The sequence below is a fragment of the Euprymna scolopes genome, chromosome 24 (genome assembly GCF_053919585.1).
Source record: "Euprymna scolopes isolate OS-2025 chromosome 24, ASM5391958v1, whole genome shotgun sequence".
In the NCBI taxonomy this organism is placed as follows: domain Eukaryota; kingdom Metazoa; phylum Mollusca; class Cephalopoda; order Sepiida; family Sepiolidae; genus Euprymna; species Euprymna scolopes.
In genome coordinates, this window is record NC_136505.1 from 102,339,824 (window position 1) to 102,349,540 (window position 9,717).

The window sequence follows — 9,717 nt, forward strand, 5'->3', positions numbered from 1 at the left end:
CTGCGTTTGTCTAGTATAGTTAACAGAATAAAAGTAGGGGGAGAAAAAAATCCATTTAACTAATAACTGTTACTAAAGGCAATAAAAGTTGCTCTTTTACCTATCTGGATTGTTTCTTTTGTGTTTTAAAGTATGTTTAAGCGTTATTTATCCCCCCCTCCCCTAAATGCAATAAAATTTCCTTTTCTACTCAATAGGAAGGTGGGAATAATTGTGATGGTTGTCACCCTATGAGAAAGTCTCCAGTGTTTGTGAGAGCAGTGGGAGTAGATATTAGTGTGAGGGTAAAACAGCAGCAACTATCTCTGTAAAAGACTTATTTCGGGAAGGGTTTGCCCATAAAAAAAAAAATGTCAAAAATTTTGAAAGAAGACAAAATGAATGCATATTTTATGGAAATGCAAATTCTTGACCTATGTCGTTGGCGGAACAGGTTAGTATATGACGCTTTTAGTTCGAAACCTGTGAATAGAGTATTGCTGTCAAATCTGGGTTGGTGCATCTGCCATTAGTCTCTTGCTGTTAGACAAGATCAAAAAAAAAAAAAAAATAAGTTTCCAACTTAATAAATCCTGCACAATCAACCAAGCTTCAACCTCTGTCACATCACTGAAATGTTGCGGCTGTGTCTGTTTTAAAAGTATTTTAATGAAATGTGCTCCAAACTACAGACACTTGTAACACTTCAACGAAAATACCCCAAAACAAATCTGAGAAGCAGCAAAATCTTGCCCCTACACTGCAAAGATCCTTAGATGCTGAAAAGACTTCTACACTAATAGTCTCTTCTCCCAAACTACTAGGCTTTGAAATTTCCTCCCAGGCCCTTGCTTCCTTGATTGTACTGACATGTACAGGGCTCTACATTGCGAGTTAAACGGTCGCATTTGTGAGTGATTTTTTTTTTTTTTTTTTTTTTTTTTTTTTTTTTTTTTTCAAAGTGGTGACTAGAAATAATGAAACGCTTATCTTTTGGCGATTGTACTTTTTTCATTGACAATTTTCTAAAGCTCACGACTGAGTGAAAAATATCTTTTCAACTTTTTGTTTTACAAAAAAAAAAAAAAAAAAAAGTTAAATTATTTAAACAAGTTTAATAGAACAATATACTCTTTTTTTTTTAACAAAGGCTGTTTATAAAAATATCTGAAGAAATTAAAATGTTTATACCTTCAAATATCAACATCAAAATTTTTTTTTTTCTTTTTTTTTCTTTTATTGCAATTTTACCCCAAACAAGGCACATTGCCACTTTGCTGTAGGGGGCTACTATCAGAGACATAAGCTACAGGGGTACTATGTGGAGAGTTGGGCAGCAAGATGTCGGTTCACGTTACACTTGAACTTCTGCATGTCAGTACAGTTGGGGAAGCAGGAACTCGGAGGGGAATTCCAAAGTCCAGCAGTTCTGGGGGAGAAACTACTGAAGTAGCAGGCTCTCTTACATCTAGGGATCTCTACTGTGAATGGGTGGGATTTTGCTGCTTGTCGGGTTTGTCAGGGGGTATTTACGTCGAGGGGGCACAAGTGCTTGCAGTTCATCAGAGCATTCACCATTGAAATACTTGTAGAACAGGCAGAGGGATACTACATTTCGTCGATGGGACAGAGGCTGAAGCTTAGATGACAGTTTAGGACCTATTAGGTTGCCGACTCTCTTTTGAACCCTGTCCAGGAATGAGAGACTAGTAGCAGATGCACCAGCCCAAATATGAGAACAATACTCCATACATGGGCGAATGGTGGCCTTATAGAGGTACAGGATACTTTCGGGCGTTAGTAGCTTTCTAGTACGGTAGAGAACCTACCTTTTTCCAACTCATGTTTCCTGTGAACGTTAGACCGAGGAGTTTAAAAGATGTACTTTCAGATAAAGATTCTTTGGCCATTTGTTGTATATTTAGAATTACACTTATTAAAAAAAAACATACACAGAAAACTCTTTATGATGTACATACTTGTCACAAGGACAAAGATGTCATATTCTAAAAGTCATGTGGGTTTGGCTAGTAACTTTTCTATTTGGCTAATAAACGAAAATATTTAGTTGTCAAAGGTCAGGTAAAGACAAATTTGTTTGTAGAGACCTGATGTAGAAGTTTAAGTGTAGTGTAAATAGACATCTCGCTGCTCAACCTCCTACATAGTATCCCTGTAGGTTTGGTCTCCAATAGTAGCCCCTTACGTCCAAGTGGCACTGTGCTTTGTTTGGGGTGAATTAAACAATAAAAAAAAAATAAATAAATAAAATAAATAAATATCTGAAGATACAACGGAAAAATCAATTTTACTTTATTATATAGATGGAAAGATAAATTATTTTCAATATTTTCTGCAACATTGACTAATACATATACTCGATTTTATATCAAGGAAAAAATCAGATTGATAAGAAAAATGTTTCCGAATTTTTTTAGATGAGAATCGATAAAATGTATTTAGATTGTTTGGACTACTGTTCTCATGTTGAGTTTTGTCCTCTGAATTTTTTTGGATTCGATTGAAAGTAAGTTTACACGAATTTAGAAGACAATTTAATTATTAAGGAACTCTAGAAGGTATAATTTTTAACTAAGAATTAAGTTTTTAATCAAATCCAATCATAAGTTCTTAGAAACATATTTACGAAACTAAGAGGTTGTTGGTTTCGGTATGGTCAGTCGTTACAGTTATCCATTCTTTAACTAGATTTTTTTTTTTTTTCTTTTTTTAAATTTTTTATGTTATGACTCGGGCTATGACAACAGCATATTCTTTTCATTGTTTTGTCTTTCGAGTATATATCCGACACAGTTACAATTAATTAACCGAGAACCACATCACTCTACATAAAAACATAAGATATCAATGGATATATGCATGAGAATCAAAACAAAAAGAATATGCTGTTGTCCTAGTTATGACTGATGAGAAATTAAAAGAAAGTGGGGGCAGGGAACAAGAAACATAAGCAAAGGTCGGAGGTTACATCGACTGAAACGTTGTGCGGATAACACTCAAGATGAGAACATTTTTCTGATTAATCTAAGTACAAACATCTAAAAAATTCAGAAGTGTGATATGTTGTGTTTACGAAACGGAAAAAATTCAGAAGTGTGATATGTTGTGTTTACGAAACGAAAGCACATAGTCTAGTCGTTTCTATTTTCGGATTTGGTTTCCGTACCGATTTAATAAAGTTTCTGGACATTTTAGTTGCAGATTAGTAATATATGTATTACTGGGCGTTCTCTCTATTTCATAAGAACGTCACACATCGTATATAGTATCTGTAACTACTCGAATGTTTTTTGTGAAAGTTTAGCAAGGGAGGGGGACCATAGATTGGAGGTCAGTCAAACACTTTCAGTGAAAATAATGACAGAGCAGAGACAGGTTTGTAACGTCTCTTCTGTGGGAAAGAGTTTGCAGAGAAGAGCATCACCTATGAGGTTTCTAAGCCGGTTGTGAACTCTATCAAGACAGGATAGGATGTGCCAAGCAGCTCCTGCCATTTCACAATGTTTCGGCCAATGTAACCTCCGATCTTCTTTAGCTGTATCTAGACGATGGCTCTTATTGGTGAATGGGGGGGGGGAAATGTTTCTGCTGTTTTTCCAATAAATGAGTCGTTAGACTTATCAATGTCATTTGACGGAGGTTATATCGGCCGAAACGTTGCGTGAATAACACCCAAGATAAGAAAAACCGTCTGAATAACCCAAATAATACGTAAGTTACATGAAATTAAATTTAAATATTTAAATCTGGGTTCTTTTTTTTAGAATAGTGGCTCCACCATGAAATACTTGCTCTTTTGTTTCAGAGCACGAATTGACTATGCACTTTTCATGGCATGGGCAGCTAAAATGTTTTTCTCCCTTTTTTAGTCCCCCCCCTCCCTCAATTTTTCCCCCCTCTAGCATGAGAAAAGTAAGCTGACAAAGCTTGTTTGTTGTGGTGACTTTCGTTTGATTCACCTGAAATAAAGGTTCCCACCATTTCTGACCTAGATTCTCTCTCTCTCTTTCTCTCTCTCTCTCTCTCTCTCTCTTCTCTCTCTCTCTCTCTCTCTCTCTTCTCTCTCTCTCTCTCTCTCTCTCTCTCTCTCTCTCTCTCTCTCTCTCTCTCTCTCTCTCTCTCTCTCTCTCTCTTCTCTCTCTCTCTCTCTCTTCTCTCTCTCTCTCTCTCTCTCTCTCTCTTCTCTCTCTCTCTCTCTCTCTCTCTTTCTCTCTCTCTCTCTCTCTGTCATTTTCTCCTCTTCCTGGTCGTCTGCCTATTTTACCTGATTTAAATAAATCCCTATTTACTCTCTCTCTCTCTCTCTCTCTCTCTCTCTCAGATTGACACATGGAAGCCACCCCCACCCCCAAGAGCCACTCTAGATTAAAGATGAAAATAACCCGTCAGTCAGTATAGTGCTGTCGACACTCCCTTACCATATGGGTACACCTCAGACGACAGACAATAAAACCTTCCCCCATTTTAACAGAGGTAATGCATGGGATGATGACCCGAGAAGAGATACTAAACGTTGATTTCCGTCAAAGTCTGGCCAAGTTGATCCCCATTTACATGTCTTTCCTCACGATGGCAATCTTAGGAGAGCACTCTGGATTTAGGAACAAAAATCCAAAATTCTCGCTTAAGAGACGGAACAAATTCTACGCTTTGATCGTAGTCTGAATGCCAGATTCATCTCCCTCTCCCAACCACGGTGGCAAAGTTAGACACGCATTTTCAAAGTGTTCACACTCAAAATAAAACCTAATCTTTTCGTTGATCGCATGGGAATAAACGGGTGCCCCCCCCCCCTTTTTTAAAATTTACATTCCATTTTCCAAATAAATCTGCGGAGACTTTTTTTTTTTTAAAGGTGAAGTGTAGTATCTGTTCTGATATTGCAATTCATCTTTCCTGACTTCGATCAGTGAAGAAGAAACATTTCTAGATTAAAAGCGCCTTCTTTTGTGGAGCTGGATTTTCCTCCTTAAAAAAACGATCATGTATCTAGCTCTGCCCTAATAGGGGAGAAGGTGGTAAATATGGACCGATTTACGAATTCGTTCTTTTGTCAACTATTAACAAAAGATTAAAAGAGTTAACTTATTTACGGATGCACCGCAATGCATTCTGGTGGATTGAATTTTGTAATTAAAAAAAAAAAAAGAAAAAAAAGTAGAATTTATTTTATGCTATATTTATTTGAATAAATGTTTGATTAATAGTAAATTTAAAAAAAAATTAGTGTGTAATTATTAAAGTTACGCCGACATGAAAAATACACCTGCATGTGAAGTTATCTTTTAATTTTATTAATATAAACATTGCTTCTGCACTCCCTTTTATCGGTTGTGTAACGTGTAACATGTAGGGACCCAACACGTAGACTCCATCGCAAGGAACATAAGAAAGTGAGGGGAAAAAATTCAATGCGTTGTTTCAGATTTTAACACAAAACCTTTATTCTGCATTCTCCCACCATGCGTGACTTCTCATCTCGTCGGCTGTAACGTCACCCATGTGTTTCTATCATGATCATCATTCTGTGAACATGTTCTTTTTATAATCTTTTTCTTGCCGTGACGTCACTTTGCACGTGGCTCTGTCATTTGTATACAGGTGCCATACACACCTCTGGCAATTGTTTGTGTGCATGTTTGTATGTTCAGTCAAAAGTGAAAAACTATAAAACTAACCACCACAAAGTTGGTATTGTTTTGATTGGTGTTGCCCTGGATGAATAATATCTAAAAAAAAATATTAAAAAATTACAAAAACAATTCATTCTCTGAGGGTCAACTAGACCAGTTTCGTCAGGCAGGAGGGAGTCAGTTTTTAGTTTTATGGACTAATTTGGAAAGAAAATTCCAGCTAATCCCACGAGGAATCTGCCATATAAAAGAGCTGGATCACTCTATAAATATAATTTACTGTATAAAATGGTTGAATCTCTCTACTGCTCCAGCAGGTATTTCACTGCCGATCCAATCCTCTATCTGTGTAAGAGCCAGGCATGCCTTACAATGGAGCACTGTTGCCACATCTGAGGAGCTGTTCTGTGTGCCCTATCTAGCCGTAGTTCAAAAGCGACTTTGAAACTTAGTAGGTGATACCCTTTTCTCTTCCCTGCAACTTTTTTCCCACAGAAGAGACGTTGTGAGCCTGTCTCTGCTCTATCGTTATTTTCATGGCAAGTGCTCGACTGAACTTCAATATAACCCCCCCCCCTTGCCAAATTAAAAAAAAACAAACAAAAAAAAACACTATTAGCTACAACCACTACATACAAGTTCACCCACTCTCTATCTGTGCTTAAATCTAAACGCAGATTCCATGAACTAAGCTTCTTTTCCAGAACTGCCTGCCCGTGGAACACTGTTTCACTAGCCTGCTTCCCGGTTGAATACAACGTAGTAGCCTTCAAATCCAATATAAACAAGTTCTTGGTGAGCCGTCCCCATAAATAATCAGTCTAATCAATTTACGATTGCTACGCTATCACTTACATTCATTAACCTTTTCGAGTGGCCTGTGGGCCTTGATAAGTGATGACTCCCAAGTTAAAAAAAAGAAAAAAAAGGGGAAATTGTGGGTGTCCAACTAAAGATGAATGAGGGTGGAAGGGTTTGGGGAGAGTGAGGAGAAAACTGGAGCGGGGGGGGTAGAAGTTGTAATAGAAATGTTACACTTTTTTCCGGACAATATCAGATAGCCCTGCTAGTTTATTTATATTTCGTCTTTCTCTTCTACTCTGGTATTCATAAATTTAAATGACAAAATACTTTCTCACCAACGCATCTTTTGTTTTCTCAGAGAAATATTCTCCCCCCCCCTTCTTGGTTTCCCTTTCATATTAATACCTTCCCCCCGCCTCACAGACCCACACCTACACGCACGCATTGTCCAACCCGTCGAAATGATGTGACAGGTAAAAAGAAAAACGTCCTTCACCTGAAACCGTTGTCTTTCTTGGTGTTTAATGACGTGGCCCTCGGGTCAGTCTCGTTTTCATCTCTTTGTTTTGTCACTCAATCTCGTCCTGTCTTTTTAATTTTATTTTTCATAAACTAACATATCCATATCTTTTGTTTTAATATTTGAGTTTTATTTTACAACAGACAGATGAACGGAAAATTGAACAAGAAACAAATATATAACAAATAAATGTTACGAAAAGCAAAATAAGTTTCTCTTCCATCTAGCTGGATAATTTTTTTAATTAATTATTTATTCATTTATTTATTTATTTATTTTTTTTACTTAATTTTTTATGTTTATTCGGTTCGAAAAACGAGCAGTATCAATAATTACATGAGAGAAAAAAAAAAAAAAATGGTCACGTTGTCTTTTGCGTCTTTTATGTCTCGACAATCACATTAAAAAAAAAAAAAATGAGCAAAATACTATTAGAAATCCACCCAATAAATGTCACGGTAACATTTATTTGTTATGTATTTTTTTTATTTATTTATTTTTTTTAACACTTTTTCGGACCTTCGCATATTGTTAAAAATAATTAATAATAAACCTTAATATTTGCTTCCAACAGTGCTGAATACACATCTTTTAGTAGTATAAAAATGTACTAGTGTACTTATATTTGCAAGAAAACTACAAAATAAAACAAACCTTCCTGTGTATCATGCTTGCCATAAGCATGCCATATCTTCTAACATACTAGCAGGCCGCCCGGCATTGCACGGTGGTAAAATTTGCTTGAATATATTTTAATGCGGATTTCGTATTTATTATATTGGACCCAATATATAGTGATGATTTAAAAGTGACAAAAAAGACTCGTGTGGCACCACCGAGAATCCAAACCAAAACGTTTAGCTTACGATTTAGTTTTTCCTTTGACATTAATACCTGCGCTATGAAGACATGTTTGCTGCAAGGCTAAAAATTAAAACCTGAACCAATAGCTGTTACGTCACGCATGCATATTTGTAATGCTGTTGCTCGACCATCACATGGCAAATTTCATTTTTTTTTTTTTTTTTTTTTAATTTTCACTTTTGCACAGATTTTCCAGGCTAAAACATAGAACTCTAAAAATAGTTTTAGATGGGTTCGAAGACCCTATATATTCAGTTTCATGTCTGTAGTCCAAAATCCAGTTTGGTAGGCAACATTTTTTAAAACAAATATATATACGCATACATAAATATATGTAGAAAGAGATTTTATGAATCATGTAGAATATCTGCATTAATATAATTACACGCAAAATGTGTGTTAGTGTGTGTATTTTTAGTCGCGTGAAAGCGACTCTATAAGTCACTCCGTCGGTCGGTTGGTCTGTCGGTCTGTAACTTTTGTGCTTGGCCTTTTTGGTTAAGATCAAAGGTCTGTTGTTAATAGATGCTGTTCTTAGCTTTTTAAGCTTTTCTTGACCTTTTGGTCAAGATCAAAGTGTAGTATTTGTTCTTACTACATGCTGTACTTATTGTGATATGAAGTGGGAGATCACTTTTCTGTATTAATTTAATGTAAAATGATCACCCACTTTACAACCAGTCAGTCTCAAAGCCATTCAAGTCGTTCTCCAGATCATTCAAGTTGTTTTGGAAGGATTCCAGTTATTTTTTAAGCATTCAAGTCATTCTTAAGTTCATTAAAGTCATTCTAAATCATTTACTTTTTATTTATTTTAGTCATTTCAGCCCATTTTTTGGTAATTTTAGTTTATCTTTAAGAATTTCATGTCAATCTTACATTCACGCATTCATTCATTACACGAGAGCACGCGACTAATGGCTATCTGTCTTGTTTGTGTATGTCCGGCAAAGGCTTTTGAGGGGAGGGGGGGGGCATCGTGGGGGGCACTGTTTCTTAGAACTTTTTATATACTCCTTAGATTGTAATATTCTCGATTCACGAAACGAGGTTGTGTGTATCGTTAATTTTGGCGACTTTTACACGCTATTTTCACGATTTTTTAAAATCTCCCCGTACTTGTTTGGCTTTTCAGTATAAAAAAGCGAAACTGAACCTGTAGCAAAATGAGTCTCCCTTGCACTCATGCCGGGGGCAATACAGTGCGGAGCAAACTCCTTATATTAGAAAATTGCTGTTCATTTGGACACTCTTCTTTTTATGGTTTTCTTGAACATCTTGAGGGGGGGGACAAACTGGCTTGCAGTGCCAAAGTAAAGTTGTGTGATGTTTGACCTCATTAAGTTCACGCACCTGTCACTTAACTTTTTAATCGTTAAATTAAAATCCTTTTCAGTTCCTGTCCTGTTCTGGCCAAGCAGTAAGATGTCAGGCTTTTTTTTTCCCCCTTTCTTCTCCACCTTCGTGTCAAGGCTTCGGGTTCGAGCCTACCTCCCTACCAAAACTTTTTCTTTTACATCTCCAAAACACCCGGGCAATGCCAGGCACCCCGCTAGTCTATATATATAAAAGGCAAAATGTGTGTGACCATTTCGTGTATGTCTTCAAAAGGCTTTTCGAGCACACGCTCCCGGGGTCGTTACTATCGCTTAAAACTGTGTATATAGGTCCTATATAATAATATCTAGGAATTAGGAAAGCGCGTAGCGTATAGATTTATTTACATCGATTTTTACAAAATTATTGCTATTTTGGTTTCTCGCGTGTTCATTGGGCTTTTTAGTATAAATAAAGTGAAACTAAACTCAAACGGACGTGTTCGCGGCATTGCGCCGGGAAAAACGTCCAGAAGCAATCAGCTTTGATCAATCTTATATATCAGACAGTCAAATTTCG

At 36.5% G+C, this 9,717-nt stretch overlaps 1 protein-coding gene and 1 pseudogene across 6 annotated transcripts in view; both read left to right on the forward strand.

Moving 5' to 3' along the window:
* Window positions 1-9,717, forward strand: part of LOC145246885 (tyrosine-protein kinase CSK-like) — a 570,595-nt gene that overhangs the window by 112,544 nt on the left and 448,334 nt on the right. The window lies entirely within an intron of this gene.
* Window positions 8,367-8,492, forward strand: LOC145247024 (U2 spliceosomal RNA; annotated as a pseudogene).